Here is an 18,033-nt window from a genome sequence, read left to right as displayed (position 1 = left end):
GTTAGACCGCTGGCTGCGGTAGTCAAGCGCTGGGGCCTGACAATGGTCTCGTACGCGGATGACACGCAGCTGGCGGTCACGTTGAGTGGAGACTCAGATGTGGAGGCCCTCAGGTTTTGCGAGGGTCTACGTGCGGTGGCCAATTGGATGAATCAGAACTGTCTCCAATTGAACACTAAGAAGACAGATGTCATGGTTGTGGGAAAGCAGGCAGGATGGTGGAATGATAACTGGTGGCCTCCCGAATTAGGAATGACCCCTTCTCCTGTAATGGAGATAAAAAATCTTGGGGTCTGGCTGGACCCTACTCTCAGTTTCACCTGCCACACTAAGAGGGTGGCAGCCTCTTGCTTTGGCATTATTAGGGGCCTTAGGCCTGTACTTAAATTTTTCGATGCCCCCACCAGACAGCTAGTGGTCCAAGCCTCAGTACTATCTAGGATAGATTATGCCAGTGCGTTGCTAGCAGGAATAAACCAGGCTGAACTCACGCGGCTGCAGCGAGTGCAGAACGCCGCAGCCAGAGCGGTGGTGGGCTTGCCCAGGCGATGTCCAGTTTGGAGAACACTGCAAGCGCTCCACTGGCTGCCTGTCGGTCAGAGGATCGAGTTCAAGGTGCTTTGCCTGGCTTTTAAAATCTTAAAAGGCACGGCCCCCCCAATCCTGACGAACCTCCTGACCCCTTACGTCCCCTCCCGATCCTTGAGATCGATGGGTCAGAACCTGTCGGTTGTCCCATGTTTCTTGTTGAGTAGGACAGGTGGCCGCTCCTTTCGAGTAGTGGCCGCAAAGTTGTGGAACTCTCTTCCTGCTGAAATTCGGGCACTGGATGATTTACTCCAGTTTAGACGGGCTATTAAAACCTTCCTTTTTAATAAAAATCTCTGATTGAGTCTCTTTTATGCTGTGTTGTGTATACCTTCCTATGGCGCCAGGACGCCCCTTTGCTGGGGCAGCTGTGCGCGGTACAAAAACAGTTAACATAACATAACACAGGTCACGCTAGTATGTAGCATTACACCTGCTAGTACCACCGTTCATGTGGGGTTAGTTGGGAATGGCCACAATTCACGTTTAAATTGCTTCCGCAGTGTAACGGATACTTCATTAAGCACGTACAGAAGGGGTACGCTCTGATTGGCGCCTTAAGCCACCACCCTCTCAGCCCCCGCTAAACCTCAACGTCATTCCTCTATATGGAATATGCAACAAATACACGGATCATTTAAGGCATTGATAAACACTTTCCAATATCACCATTCATTCAAGGCGATTTGGTACTAGCCGCCCCACACTACAAGATGACCACCTTAGTGTAACAGACTCTACATCATACATTTGCCGCACGGGCGTGCTCATATTGTCCCGAGCGCCCCCTCCGCCTTACCCAGCAACTTCTTCCACCAAACTGTGGCTGTTTGCACCACAGCTGACAATGATTAGACCGATTACCAGTACTTTAAAAAAAACGAGCGCTTTCCTCTGCTCATTCTCGAACCAGGCGAGAAGAGAGGGTATTTCTCTAGCACTCGCCATGCAGAAACCATGTGAGTATAGCTGTTTTTTCTAACGTCTCAGTGCTAATACTTTGTCATATCGCCCAGAGATCCCTTTGTTTCCTTGATTTACTGCATTTTAGTTCTCACTAGTATCACTCTCTCTACAGTTAGCTACCCTCTGCTTTTTAGGTCTCGCCTACGCAGCGCGTATGCGCTGCATAGGCAAAAAGACCTTAAGCCAAAAACGTGCACGCGTTCCATTGACTTCAATGGCAACGCGTGCACGTCTGGCGATTCACTTGCGGGAGCGAGCGCCGCCATATGGTAGCAATTATCGCCCTCGCAAGGGAATCGCGCAGCCTCCTTCCTCCTGCCGCTCCTCCCCCTGCAGCCTGCCGCGCTTGTTTTGATTGTCGCATTGGGGGGAAAAAACAAGTCTGTTTTCGCGGCTCACATCTATTATTCTTTTTTAGACATGTGTTTGTGAGGTCTTGAAAACAATTCAATTGACCAAAAATGGAGAAACTTTAAAGTCTTAATTGCGGGAAAAACACACCATATACAAAGCATATTTTTTGTTTTTCATACATCGATTAATTTGTCATATCATTTTCCCCCTATCTACACTCACAAAAGAGCAGCCACATTTACTCACGTACTCCTTGAGTCATATGCAACTGCCGGCATGCTAATGCATTCATCCTCCCATTGGTGCCTGCAGGTAGGCCAGGGTGCATGCTGTCTGTGTCTGCCTGTATGTCTGCATGTGTGTGATATGGGTCTGTATGTGCTACTTTGCTGTCTGTATCCATGTGTGAGCCTGTATTATTCTTATCCGTCCATACGCGTCTTTACTTATGCCTGTTGATCTGTGTGCAGTAATGCCTCCAGGAGTGTTGTTTTATGTATTGCTGTATGTATGTTTGTTGATCTGTGTGTTTGCTTATATGTTGATATCTGCAGGTGTGTTCTTTTGTCTGCAGCTATGTGTCTGCCCTTCGGGTACGTGCCTGATACAGTATACAGTATGCAACTTGTTGGCTATACCCCTCTTCCTGAGTTTGTGCTTTATGATGGAATCAAACTGTAAAGGCCGGGTGTCGGGTTGAGTTTTCTGCACATTTTGGTGGCCGGAGAAAGTGACCCACCCTTGACCCCATCACCCAACGACACCTGTGGACAAGGAGCGCAGAGATTCATTCCAGAGATGGGTTGGATTGGGTATCCTGAGGTGTGCTCCCATTATCACTGTCTTCTGTTAGACCTCATCTACCTACCCGGAAGTAGATGGGCATGACGAGGAAGAAGTGAAAGAGAAGAAGCTTTTAAAATATTGTATTAGTATTCTGCAGATTACAGCTTGTTGTGCTTCTGACCGGCTCTTAAACGTGGTTGCTGTTGTACCAGTTCTTGTGTAATGGGGTGGTTGGATGAACTCTCTCACTCAGGTTTTGCGAGTTAGCTGCCCCTCTTGTATAGTGAACATGCATGCGCACTGGGTAGGAGCAGCACCAGTGAATGCAGGACACGGTGGCATAGCTTGCGTTGGATGCAGTAGGTGCGGTAGCACCGAGGCCCAGGAGGCCTGAGGGGAACCCGGATTACTGATATGTTTTATCATTTAAAAAGCAGCCAGGGGGCCCACTTCATTTCTTATACTGAAGCCCACGACTCCCTGGCTATACTACTGCCGACATCACATCTCCGTTGGGGGCAGGCCGCCGAGGTCAGGTGCGTACGCAGCATGGTTTTCATTATTCCAAGGGACACAAACAATGTATTGTGGGCAGCGCAGGTGCAGTGGCACCAGGAACCAGAGACCTGAGGTAAACCCTGATTATTGTTGTGTTTTAGATCTCAAACAGCAGCCGGGGGCCCAGTTCCTTCCTTGCACTAGGGCCCAGGGCTCACTGTCTATGTTACTGCCCTGGGCTCACTGACTGAGCTACTGCCCAGTGCACATCTCCACTGTGGACAGGACAGGCCACTAGAGTTATTGTTTTGATGACTGGTAGTGACACAAACCATGCACTGGGGGCAGCAGAGCCACCGGGAACCGGGCCTAGACCACCAGACTCATTTTATATAAAAAGTAAGTACAGGGGTCCTAAGTTCATTTTAGGAGGTGTTGCTTAATGCCAGTGTTGTCCAGGGCTGAATCCACCACATGCCTCTTTCTTTCTCTTCCCTTCTCTTCCGGTCTCTCATTCTCATTGAGTTGTGCAGCATCAGTGTTTGAAATTGAAAAATAGAAGTGCAGGTACCCTGTACCAGAGTAGCTGCTCATTTCTTAGAAGTGCTAGTACTCTCCAATTCAATGTATCATGTCACTCTTGAGAAGTGCAGGTACTCTCCCTCTTAAAATAAAAAGTGCCGGTATTCAGTACTTGACAGTACTGGCCCATTTAAAGCACACGGTGTGCTCCTATCACCACTAAAAAGTCACGCTCCGTTTATCACTCTTGGAAGGATGAATGGTAGAGTGAACATGCTGGGACCTGGGCCTGTGAGGTGTATGCGGTCAGTGTTTATTTTCACCAGATTTTATTTCTGTCTCTACAATTGTGTTTAAAAAAAATACAATTATTTTATCGACAGTTTAGTGATATATCTTTTGCATACTCTGTGCGTCCTGATATTTCCCATTTGGGGACTCTCTTAATGCTTTAGCATTAAATTGAGAGATGCCGGCCACCCCAATTATCATCTCATGACGATGTACGAGGGAGCACCGGGTGGGGTAATTATGGTTAATGTGTTACAACCCCGGCTATTTTTGCTGGTCTCATTCAGTGCCATTAGCTGGTGTAGTTCGAAAGGGAATTCCTGTTGTCAGGGAGGAGGTGTTAAATGAAGACGTGTATTGGGGCTGTGAGAACCCCTGTAACCGGCCCTTTGTAACACCCAACCTGGACATCGCCGCCTGCTTCCCTCCAAGGCGGCCTTGGCTCCAGGAGACGGGTGTGATCTGGTATGTAGTTCGGGTGTCATGCTGGCCAGGGCGCCAATCTCCCCGAAATAAAAGGGATGTCCAGGTTATCTGTATAAGTGTTTTTTTTGTCTCCATAAACTAACCAAAGTGGCATTCTGATACGGCGTCCCTGCCCTTGTGACGTAACAGAGAACGACTCCCTCCAGGGCCGGCCCTAGGCATGTGCAAACTGTGCACCTGCACAGGGCTGCCAAACCCCAGGGGCCGCCACGACTAGGATCCGTTCGTAGCACTGGCGGCCCCCTGTCAGGATTTGGCGGCCTCCCCTCCGGCTCCGGCGGCTAGCAATGGCAGCGGCCGACCAGCGCCGTTGTTTTGTTGTTTTACCAATACCTGCTAGTAGTTACTAGTTTCACTTTCCCAATCCCAGAGTGCAGCCAGCAGTTTGGGTCCCAGGGCCGTCAATCTTAGCACCAATGACGTGACGGCCCTGGGACAGCCCCCGCGGCGCGCGCTGCCTGTGCGCAGTGCGCAACTCACTACCTGCTGCGCAGCTAACGCGGCGTCACGCCCTGTCACGAGTGGTGGTCTGGTCACGAGGCGAGAGAGTGCGTGCGTCGTCACTCGTCATCGAGAATAAAGAAAGAACATTATAACGCGCAGGCCACCCTCACAGAGATTGAACACCTCTGGCTGTCCGACTCCGGTTCGTCGGTTCCCCGACCCTATTTGGAAGTGAACGACGGGGAGAGACTGAGCAGGTCTCAGGCAGCGGACGACAGCGGACTTGCACTGCAGGTATATAGACTGACAGTACAATTAATTTCAAATTTTAATCGATCTGTGAATATTACAGGCAGGCACTGTTGTGCAATGTGGGGCGGTGCAGTCCTCGAGTCGAACTGACAATGAAATTTGAACTTGACAGCCAGCAGAGGGAGGGGCGGATATATCCGTTCTGGACAATTCCAATCAGGCTCCTCTTCCCAGGAGTATATTTCATCTGTATTTTTGTGCCTCTTGCTGTTTTTTTAGTTAACCACCATTTTCATTCTAACTTCTAAGCGTTCTGCCAGTTGCCGCACAGGCTGTTTTTAAAATAACTGGGATTTTTTTAAACTAAACTCGAGGAGTCTCAACAGCGGGAAGCTAAAACGGGGCCGAGTAGGTGAGAAGACAGAGAGATATGGGGTAAGATACGAAAAAGGGACAGTGAGAGGGAGCGAGAGAAGGATGAGCATGAACAGAGAAGAAGGACTAGGAAGATGAACAGGTGGAAGAAGAGACAAGACGGGGTGACGTTAAAGAACGGGAGGAAATCAGAGATGTACGCATGGGATGACCAGGAGAGAGAAACAGACAGGATGGAGTGGGTGAGAAGAGAACACTGGGTAGACGAGACATGCGGAGGAGCAAGAGACACGTGGATAGGGGTGGGTGGGACTGGATATGGGGCAGAATGAAACTGGAGAGAAAGTCATGGGAGGGAAGAAGATGAATACGCAGAAGACTTGATAAAACAAAGGGAAATATATGCAGTGCTTGAAAAGGAAAAATAGAAGTGCTTGTTTTGTGAGAAGTGCCGGTACTCTCCAATGCAAAGTATTGCTTTTCTTTTAAAACGGTACCGGTAGTGCCCCTTTCAAAATAAAAAAGTGCCGGTACTCCATACCGGGCAGTACCGGCCCATTTTAAGCACTGTATATATGGGGTATCGGTAGAACTGGAGAGGCTGGTGGTGAGGCGAGAGGAAGAAACCCTAGGAAACTGTGGGTGCAGACATTTAGAAGGACATGGACAGGCGACGCGTGGGAGAGAAAGGCAAGTGATGGATAAGGGGAAACCGGGGAGACACATGAGAAGGGTGGAAAGAAAACAAGTGGGGAAACAGGACGAAAGGGGAAGAGAGAAAGGTAACCGACGGGGTGGGGTGCAATGAGGAGAGTAATTAAAACATGAACATGGAAGAAAGAGAGGCCAGGTAGAGAACGGGGCTAAATGCACAGGAGAAACGGGAACAAACTGGAGAGAAGCAAAGGGGAGAGGGGCGAGACATATATAGTCGAGATGGAGGGGGGCAGCGTTGAGTGGGCACAGGGCGAGGCAGAGAGGGCGAGGGGTGATAATCATCTAACGACTTTTCTGGACGTATTATTAAAACACCTTCCTGAGCTCTGCCCCGTCCGGACCCCCTCTTCCGGGGCCCCCACCTACGCTCCCTGCACAGGGCCACCATGAGCCTAGAGCCGGCCCTGCTCCCTCCATCGACAAAAATTGTCCAGGGACCCATAACATTTCGCTTGTGCAGGCCCCTGCGCATATATCGCCGGGTCTTCGGCGGGGCAGGGACCCCGCCTCTCATGCTTCGGCGGGCAATGCGCTGCAGCATAAACGAAATCCCTTCTAGGCACCACAGAGCAGCAGTGATGCAAACAGGCGAGTCTTAGCCCTGTGGAAGTCTGCAACGGCAGACAGACTATGGATGTACAATCCTAGGCCAGTCCATGCCTTTGTGGTCTCGGGTGTGCCTCTGTGCTGCCCCTACAATTTAAACCCCGAGGAAGGAACTTCCTGCGGTAAATGCTCAGGAGAAAACGAACCCCCTCTGCGATGTCCTAGAGAGTTCAGTACCTCGGCATCCACTCGTTGTCACAGTCCTTACATTCAGAAGTGGCCCCTCCTTCATAATATACACTTTCCTACCCTGAAATAATAAATGCTCTCTCCCTCTCCCTCTCTCCCCCTCTCCCTTAAAGGGCTGTAATATTGCAGGTTCATCCTCTTATGTTCTATTTTGTGTCAGAACCTGCCTCTGGTGGGTAGGTCACGGGTGCAGCTATCAATGGTGCAGCAGTTGCAGTGACACCAGGGCCAGGGTTGTAAGTGGCCTACTTCACCGCGGTTAGTGGCTGTTTTTTAATACCAAACCACTGGCTGGGGACCCAATTTCCTTGCTCAAATTAAGGCCCAATTCCCTTGTTTCGATTTGGGCCCCTCTCACTCTTGGTAGGCCTTAGTTCCATGCTTGGGTTCCTGTTCACTTCCTGTCAGGGGGGACCTGGGCCGTACAGATATTCGTGAGCACATCTGTCGGCCATGTTAGTGCTTGGGATACACCCAGACATGGCCAACATGCTTGGATGGCTGGAAGCCACCATCTTACAATGGGCATTGGAAGTCCAGTTTCCCTCTAAATTCAGCATGATAGATGGGTCATTTTGTGAAATGTCATTGTTTTTGAGGCAGATATGTAGGCCGAACTGGGAGGAGCAGCGCTGATGGTAGGCAAAAAATTTGTTCAAGTTCACCCACAAACAGTGCATTGCACAGACATCTTACCTACTATTTCTGCGTATCATTGGGTAGAGGCAGTACGTTTACAGTTAATGAATGCCTACGGTTGATTATCTGTAACTAACAAACCACATGAAAGATTTTTTGTAGGATTTGTTGTAAAATGAAATATAAAGTAGCCCTTTGTCATAGCTCAACCACAAGTGGAGGAAGTTGATTTCTCTGCTACTACCTGCCAAGGGAAATGTAATGCCTTTAGTTTGGTAATTGATTCAGATAAGGAATATATTATGTTCTTCCCACGTGCCATTCCAACTGCTTACCGCTTCATAAGTTTAATGTTTTCATGGAGCTAGGTTGTCCGTGAACGGATTTGTTATGAAGACCAGTGGAGGCTACTGTTTAAACAAGCATTGGCATAGCCAATAGGTCTCGCATTTGGGACCTTATAAGTGTTTAGTTATCCAGCACGGTTATATGATTATACACCGCTAACCAGTACCACGCATGGCATTACCACGCAAATTTTACTTTCTTAAGTGGTTTTTGCATGCAGCATTTTTGAACGTAGGATTATTCTACGGAAAAAAACATCTACGAAACATCTTACGTCCCTTAGGCACATATGTCATTCCATTGTACATAATGATAGTGATAGGCTAAAAAATATGTGTATATTATTATTAGCGTTAGAAGGCTATATCCAGGGAAATGAGGCATGGAGAGGGGTCAGTCTACAGAAGGAAAGGAGAGAAACACTTCATACTTTTAAGTCAGGGTTATTTTTAAGAACAAAGATTTGTTTTCTTACCTGACACCTGTACGCCTTTCATCAGCAGCCCTTACTTCCACCAACCACAGAAACAAGCGTCAAAACACGTCTAAGAAAATTAAAAAAGGACTTCTATAATGACGGCCACGCTACGACGTTGTGGAGGCTCTTTCATTGATGACAGGGGCACTGAAGACCGTTTTTATGTAAGTGTTCTTCTTTTTTTAGTTCCGCTCGTTTTTTTGTTTTTTTTGTGGGGGTGGGGGGAGGGGAGACCCCTCCAGCCCCCCCTTTTTTATTGGACCTTTAACTCACATTCCTTTACTACGTATTTCGTAGTAAAGGAATGCGTGGTAAAGGTTATAGTGGTAACCACGCAAGCGTTGTAAAGCATGCGTGGTTACTGCATTCGTGGAAACGGCCTCGTTGTAGTGGCGGTTTCCCATCCAGCACAATATAATTGGTGCAACAACATCAACTGTTGCATGGCTAAACACTTACGAGGTCCCAAAGACGAGACCTATTGGCTATGCCAATGTTTGTTTCCTATGAGGCTTTATTGATCGATCCAAAGGAGTAAGTTCCTTCGCTCATAACTAAGGACAGCCCACCACTTGTGATGCTGAATGTCTTTAATATATACCCGATATATGTTGTTAATCCCATGTATGTCCACTTTCCTTGCCTGTTTTGTGTGCTTTTACATTCACACATTCCTCACATTGTGGCGACTGATCCTCCCCAACAACAACATGAGCATGTCTACCTTGTGATGAAACTGTATGCTGAAAAGGTGGTCCTAATGATACTTTGGAACAGCGATGCTCAACATTTTCTCATTTCATGTTCCCTGTTCCCTTTAGGGTTCTCATTTCTTTCCTTTTCAGGTTGGACGATCATTTTAACTTTTGTATCAGGTATTTTCTTTTAGGGTAATATTTAGACTAGATATCATGTTGTATGTGTGGTAGAAAGTGGTAAGGAGACAGACTAGTGCTGTCTCTTCCCAAGACAAATAGTTGTTTAAAAAACGTTTTTCACTTTCTGTGTTTAGTGTCTTTGCCTGTGGTTGTTAAAGTTAGAAATTGTAGTTTTAGCCTGCCTGTAATTGCATAATTTATCACCTGTGTTGTGTTTTAAACTTGTGGTTTTCCCTGCTCATGATTGCCTCCATTTAGAGTGTTGAATTGTGGGATTTGCAGTCCAACCTCTGTAGTTTGTCCTTCTCATTCCTTGGTGACAATTCTGTTTTCCCTCCAAATTTCTCATTTGCTCTGTGCTAAGACCTGTATGTTAAAACGGTGCACTCCCAGCCACCATTTTGTGTTCACAAGCCAGTGAAACCAGCCCCCCTGCCTCCCCCACCCCCAGCAACAGAGATTTTCTACATCAGAGGGTGCTTCTGTGAGCTATTTAAACTGTGTTTTACTAGGGCCTGTGCACTTCGTTTTTTGGCCAGCAGGGCGAGTAAAGTTCTATTCAAACCGTATTGTTAGATTTGAAGTTAGTGAGGCCCTTACCTGCTCAAGTCCAAAGTGTGAATTGAGCCTGTCTGTCTCCTAGCAGATTCTGAACAGGAGAAGCAGCTTCCAACTCCCTGGCCAGCAAACCTTGTCTGAGGTCGCTGGGACCTTATATGGTCTGCTAGTGGTTGGTACATGTCTACACTGATTGGTGGTTGTATCTGGTGTTTCTATTGGATTTAGGTTAATATCCTCATTGGTTGGGTATTTGAAGGTTCTGATTGGTTTCTGGGTCTGTGATTCAATCATTGTAGGGTTGGGACTAGGGCTAGGGTTAGGATTTCTATTGGAAGTAGGGACTAGGGCTTCCTATGTTATTGGTTGTTGGGAGTTGGGTGGCACTAGGGCTAGGTTTAGACCTTTAATTGGAAGTAGTGATAGGGCTTTTGGTGTGATTGGTTGCTGGACTAGTTGTGGGACTAAGAGTAGGGCCAGGCTTTCTATTGGAAGTAGGGACTAGGACTACCTGTGACATTGGTTGCATGGACTTGTTTTGGAACTACTGGTAGGGCTAGGGCCTTTATTGGACGTAGAGATCAGGCTTTTGAACTGATTGGGTGCTTGGACTAGGGCTAAGATTGGCTATTAGGTCCTGGTCTCCTATTGGTTCTAGATTTTAGCGCTAGTGTTGTGATTGGATAGTGTTAGGGCTAGGGTTCCCATTGGCGGAAGGGGTCACCTGATTACTAGGGCTACGAAAGGTCAGGCTTAGCCTCGACGCCCGGGCTGTGACGCCCTAAGGGCGGAGAGGATAAGGGCAGTTGACTGTTTGAGACTGGTCGGGACTAGGGCCAGAAATGCTGCCCTTTTTCTTTTGCTGCCCTAAAACAAACCTTTCTAAACTCTTCCCTCTGAGTCCTCCCCTCCAAAACTTCTTTTTACTCACCCAAAAGCCTCCTCCTATTGCTAAGACCTAAAAAAAAAAAAAACTTTCACTCTTTTATCCCTCCACTATCCTTTTCAATCGAAATTAACAGACTAACATGTTCACTTCTCAAATTCCATATTCAACTATACTATTATACTGCCCAAATAACTGAATAACATATCCACTACTCAAATTACTTCATATTTATACTATACTAATTTTCAACAGTAATCCTTTATGGGTTCCGCAGTGGCGAGATACTCGCCAGAAAAAGCGCTTCAACACCCATCAGGGGTAACAAGTGCTATATGAATGCAAATCTTTCTTCCCTTTTTATCCCTCCGCTATCCTTCTCACTCCAAGTAACTGACTAATATCCACCACTGAAATTACCTCATATTTCACCATATTAATTCACCACTAATCCTTTGTAGGCTTCCTGAATAGCGTGCGTCAACAAGCGCTATATAGATACAAACCTTTGCCCTCCTCTATCCTTCTGCTATCATTCCAAATCCAATTAACTGACAAGCCTATCCACCAATTAAAATGTACTTGCATGTTTCACTATAGTAATTCAACACTAATCCTCGATGGGTCCCGGAGTAGCGTGCTGCTCGCCGAAAAAGCGCTACGACGCCTCGTCAGGGGTAGTAAGCACTATATAAATGCAAATACAATACAATACAATAAGGTGCGAAACATGTCAGCCTGACCACACCCGCTGATTCAGGCGCCTTGCAATAAATAGCCTTAGTTAAATTATTGGTTTTTAATCCTGCCGAGGGAACCACCACATTAAAGTTCTTTTTTGAATCCCTTAGACAGTTTTAACCTCCCTGCACTCCACTGCACACATTCACTCCATCTCATATGTTCAAACTGCCCTCACATAGACATCTCTCATCATAGGGCTTTAAATGAAAAAAATCTCTGTCAAAGTCACCCTTTGTATGGCCCGTAGGCATAGCAGCGCCGGCCCTACGAGGAGCATCGCCCGATAATGAAGCAAGACAGCCTCATGGATGTGGTGTGAGGGCACTGTGAAATAATCCTTAGGATTACCCACACTTCGTCCTCCTTCCTTTCTTTTTCTTCCTCTATAGGAATAGTACTCCCACCCATTTATAATGGATCATTTTGTATCATGCAAGAACTAATAGCTTCTGGAGTTCTTCCCTTTAAGGCTGGAAATTTGAGGCCAAATAAATGTTTCTTTGCTCACGTTGATTCCCATGGTTATCTCTCATACCAGGGGGCAGTGGCCACCATTATCTAAACTATTCCCAAGAAAACTTCCCAAATGTTGTTTCCAGCAAGAGCATTCCTGGGAATTATACTTTCCCAGGATCTATCTCGTTCAATCATTCAGTCCGTAAATAACACATGCACTAGTATGCAGTAAACAACCATTGAAAATGTGATAACAATTTACATAGTAGCTAAAAAGTAACATGGAAAAAATGCCAAACATTAAAATCCGTCTCAAGTAGTAATTCACTGCCTAATGTCAGCAGCACCAGCTGCCAAGGATGGTGCTGCCAAAGCAGAAAGATCAGTCAACATTAATCAGGAGGCACTCGAATGAAAGTCTATTAAACCCGATATACAAGATGGTAAAACTCGTTCAGTTTATAAAATCTTCTTAATTGAATTATCTTTAAGGAGCGTTACAAGGGCATGGCCAGGGCAGAGCCACACAAAGACATGCATCTGCTGAGTTCTGCACCCTGGTCCCCGCTGCGACCATTTAATGCGGCATCCATACCTCGAAAAAAGCCCAAAATAGATTGGGTAGAGGTGTGGCACAAAACGGGGGCCTCTTCTGGGATAAATACACAGGGCAGAATTAGTTCTGGCATGATTCTCATTTCGCAGATATTAAAACTTTACAGGTTAGTTAGGAAATAAAATGTAAAAAAACATTGAAATTCACAGCAAAAAAGCAAATGTTACTGGGATGTTATATTTAGGAAATGGAATTAAAAAAAAACCTTAGAAATTCACTGAAAAAAACAAAAGTTACAGTGACGTTCTACTTAGGCTCACATTTCAGCCATACATAAGCGTCGAAATTCAGCAACTAACTATAACTTAAACCCATGCAACGCACTGCTTATGACCTCACATATTACATCACTCATGACAGCTCAAATTACATGAATGATTACATCATCCACAGAACCACTCACACACCCACATATACCCCCTTACATCTTATACAACCACACCATCATTGACATACGCATACAAACACACCCATACCTACTCACTGATTCATAGAGACACTTGTACATCAACTCACTAATACAGCCACTAAAGTAACCACTAACTTGAATATACAGCCTCTCATGCACCTACTCACTGACCAATACAGCCCCATACACATCCAGTCATAGACATAGATACTCACACACCCACTCATACACCCATATAACTACTCTGACACTAAATCAGTTACCCATACAGCTACTCACACCCATACAGTCACTCACATAGCCACTCACCCACCCATACATTTACTCTCACACCCACTCACTTACTCATACATATACTAACACCTGTACTCACCTATACAATCACTGAGACGAGCACATATTCTCCGCTACAGCCTCTCACACTCACTCACCCATAAAGCCACTCAAACACCCATGCACTCACCAATACAGCCACTCACCCATACACCCACTATCTGAAAGAGACACATTAATGATAGATTCCTTACCTTAGAATATCCCCAGGCGTCAGACTGGACCCGGAAATTTTTGCGTAGCAATACCCCTGCGCGTCGGTAGGCGTCGTCCGCGGCTCTGCGTCAGTCGTCCGCGTCGTTATCTCCAGAATGACGTCGTAGGAGTACTTAGACGCCGCCCATGCGCGCTGACGTCAGTTCTTCTTTTTTCCGCCCCAGCTAGCGCAGATCCGGAGAAGCTCTACCCCTAGTCATTTTTTGACTGAACTTTGTGATCTTTTTGATCATTCTTTCTTCGAGTCTTCGACTCTATCGGTGCCGGTAGGGATGCCCGGGTTTAAACCCTGTTCGAAGTGCGACCGACTAATGTCGGCTACGGACCCCCATCGCCGGTGCCTGAAGTGTCTAGGCCTCGTCCACAACGACCGCACCTGCTCCGACTGCCGAGCCCTGACGTCTAAAGCTAGACGGGAGCGGTCCCGCAAGCGACTCGAACTCCGGCAGTCGGCCCGCACCGTTCCAGGTCCCGGTCCCATGGGAGGTCGAGGGACCGGTCGCGGGGTCGGAGTCATCGCAGCTCCGGGAGTGGACATGAGTCGTCAGGCTCCAAGTCCTCAGGTAAGAGGCATGAGAGGTCGGAGCGACGTCATCCACCCCGACGCTCGCACGATGCTGCCGGGGGTTCGGGCGACACCCCCCATGCGGCTCCGCGGGAATCGCAAGCGTCGCCGCCTGCCCCACACCTTCGGGTCCCTGGGCACGGCGCGACGCCGGAGGAGATCGAGCGGTACCTCATGGCCATGAGAAGCCTCCCTCCTCAGCCGGGTTCCGTGGCGCCTACGGGCCCAACGGTCCCGGCTGGAGGCCCTAGCGGGTCGGGCGCTTTGGCCCAGACGCCACCGGCGACTTCAGTCCCGGCGCCGCAGGACCTCACCGGATCCGCTTCGGGATCCGGGTCATCGCCGGTCGACCTCACCGGCGCCAGCCCCACGGGTGTGGTCCCCGGCGCCCACTGTGGACGCCGTCCCCAATGTTCCCTTCAGTCTGACTCTGGCGCCGCTTCCGACGGCCTTTGGAGATTTTTATTTCCTGGAGTGCCAGTCTCAACAGGACTGGACATATAATAATAATAATAAAAACATTTGTTAAGCGACTGAATACACTAAAACAGTGCGTCTCCGCGATGAGATACGGTCCAACACAAAGAGCCCACAGCAGGCCACGGAGAGGGGGGTGAGACTCAGAGAAGAGAAAGCTATTCATCCGTAAATAAATGAGTCTTCAGCTTCTGCCGGAACCTGGATTCCGACGGCTCCATACGCAATTCGACAGGAAGGGCATTCCATAGTTTGCTGGCCAAAAATCTGAAGGATCGGCCTCCCATCCGAGTTTTATATATGCGAGGTATCGTAAACTGCATGCTGCCCGTAGATCTCAAAAGTCGCCTAGGGCGATGGATTGTTAGCAATTTTTGAAGATTGGCCGGGCCCCTGCCATGTGCAATACAATGACTGAAGCACAAGGTCTTAGACCTGATGCGTTCTCTCAAAGGGAGCCGGTGCAGGCACCGTAGCGCCCGTTTACCTGAGGACCTTCTCGGTAGCTTCAGCACAAGGCTGGCCGCAGCATTTTGAACGCCTTGTAACTGGGTCAATCCCCTTTTGCTGAGGCCACAGAGCAGGACGTTCCCATAATCAAGATGGGACGTAACCAATGCGTGGACCAGAGTTTTCCTATCATTCACAGGTAAGAGATCCAAGATCTTCCGCAGGATTTTCAAAATGCCATAGCATCTCCCCACTATCTTACCTATGTGTTGGGAATAGGTAAGCTTGGAATCCAAAAGAACACCCAAGTTCTTCACAGTGTCAGAGGGGATCGGAATAGGACCCAGATCAATAGGCCACCAAGCTGATGACCAGATTAAAGGTGAGGGGCCAATCACAAGCAGCTCCGTCTTATTGCCGTTGAGGCGTAGGCAGTTAAACTTCATCCAACTTGCTAATGCCGCAAGACACTCCTTAAACCTAGTGTTGACGAGGGCGGCCAAGGCCTTAAACCTTGAGCTCCCCGTCGCGGCCGTGAGGACTAACCTCCTCACTGAGGTCCTCAAACTGCAGACAAGCTCCAGCAAGCCTCTGCTGCCGTTCAATGAGGCCTTATGTGAGGTTCTTGTGGGCACTTGGTCCAAGCCCGCCACAGGTCCGCCTGTGGATAGGAACGTGGCCAGACGCTACCGCCCGGCCCCGGGCGACCCTTGCTTTTAGTCCATCCATCCCACCCCCGAGAGCCTGGTCATCCAGGCCTCCATTTCCCAGACCGCATTCCCGTCGGTTCCGCCCGATAGGGAATCCAAGAGATATGAACTGTTCAGGAAGAAGGTGTTCTCGTCCCTAAGCTTAGGGCTGCGGTCTGTAAATACCGCCTGTCTCTTGGTCCACTACACCCACACCCTGTGGGATGCAGTCGCGGACGTGCTGCCACAATTTCCAGAGGAGGTCCGGGCTAAACTCGCCCAAACCCTTGTGGAGGGCCGGGATGCAGCGCGATATTCCATCCGGTGTGGACTGGATACCACGGACTCACTGGGCAGGGCAATGGCAACGACGGTGGCGGTTCGACGCCACGCCTGGTTGAGGTCCGCCAACTTCGGCCGATGTCCAGGCCACACTTCTGGACATGCCATTTGATGGCCGTCGCCTCTTTGGCGACAAGGCAGACCATGCGCTTGAGCGTTTTAAGGACTCCAGGGCTACGGCCAAGTCATTGGGCCTTTCGGCCACACGCCAGCAATCGGGTGCCTTTCGCACCTTTCGTGGCCAAGGAAGGGGCGCCCCACACGTGCTGCCAGCCATGCGCCGCAGAATGTTCCACAGCGCGGTGGCGGCCGTGGAAACCGCCGTGGCGGCGGTCAGGGACAACGGCGAGGCCAGTCCACACCACCCTCCGCAGCACCCGCCTCAAAACCTTCCTAGTCTGAGTTTTCAGGCCCATGTGACGCTGGTGGGAGGCAGGGTTCGCCATCACCTCTCACACTGGCGCACTGTCACATCGGACAGGTGGGTGCTGCAAATTGTCCGATGGGGCTACTCCCTCCCCTTCGAGGCGACCCCTCCAGCCATGCCACCACAATTCCACCGCGGGTCGGGGGATCACTTGCAACTTCTGCAAGAGGAAGTCACGGCCCTCTTGGCCAAGGGGGCCATCGAGCGCGTTCCTGGGCCGGAAGTAGGGTATGGTTGTTACTCCCACTACTTTCTGGTACCCAAGAAGGCCAAAGGGGGCCTACGCCCTATCTTGGACCTGCGGAACGTCAACGGCTTCCACCGGAAGGAGAAGTGCAAGATGCTGACTTTGGCTCAGGTCTTAGGTGCCCTAGACCCTGGAGACTGGCTGGTAGCGTTGGACTTGCAGGACGCTTATTTTCACATCCCCGTCCTGCCGGCCCACCGGTGTTTCCTGCGGTTCACGGTAGGCCAAGAGCACTTTTAGTTTACCGTGCTCCCCTTCGGCCTTACCAGCGCCCCACGGGTGTTCATGAAGGTGATGGCGGTGGTCGCAGCTCATCTGCGCAGGTTAGGGGTGTCAGTCTTCCCCTACCTCGACGACTGGTTGTTGAAGGCGGGCTCGCCCCAGACAGTCGTCAGCCACCTCCAGACTACGGCCGACCTCCTGCACTTGCTGGGGTTCTCCATCAACGTGCCGAAGTCGCACCTGTGTCCCTCCCAGAAGCTCCTCTTCATCGGAGCGGTTCTCGACTCGGCACATTTTCGGGTTCGGGATATACAGGCTCTGATTCCAATCTTCCAGCCTTTGTCCCGAGTATCGGTCAGGTTGACACTGCGGCTTCTGGGGCTGATGGCCTCCTGCATCCTTCTGGTGCATCACGCCCGGTGGCGGATGCAGGCTCTGCAGTGGGGCCTGAAGTTTCAGTGGGCCCAGCATCAGGGCAACTTGTCCGATCATGTCGTGATATCGGAGGGCACTGCGAGACGACTGCAGTGGTGGCTCACGGACCGCGATTGGGTCAGTGGCAGATCCCTCTCCCTACCCCACTCGGAGCACGTGGTTGTGACGGATGCGTCCCTCCAGGGCTGGGGAGGCCACATGGGAGAGGCGGAGATCAGAGGCCTCTGGTCTCCGGTGGAGTCCCGGCTCCATATCAACCTTTTGGAGCTGCGGGCACTTCGTCTAGCACTGAAGGCATTCCTCCCCTCTGTCCGGGGGAGTGTAGTGCAGGTGTTCACGGACATCACCGCCATGTGGTACTGCAACAAACAGGGCGGGGTGGGGTCGTGGACCCTATGCCAGGAGGCTCTGCGCCTCTGGCAGTGGCTGGAACATCAGGGTGTGACCCTGGTGGTTCAACACCTGGCAGGCTCTCTGAATGCCAGGGCGGACGAACTCAGCCGTCGGTGCATGATGGATCACGAATGGCGTCTGAACTCGGACG

Source organism: Lissotriton vulgaris, chromosome 6, assembly GCF_964263255.1.
Source record: "Lissotriton vulgaris chromosome 6, aLisVul1.2, whole genome shotgun sequence".
NCBI classification, from domain to species: Eukaryota; Metazoa; Chordata; class Amphibia; order Caudata; family Salamandridae; genus Lissotriton; species Lissotriton vulgaris.
The sequence above is the reverse complement of the archived record's forward strand: the minus strand, read 5'-3'. Positions refer to the sequence as shown.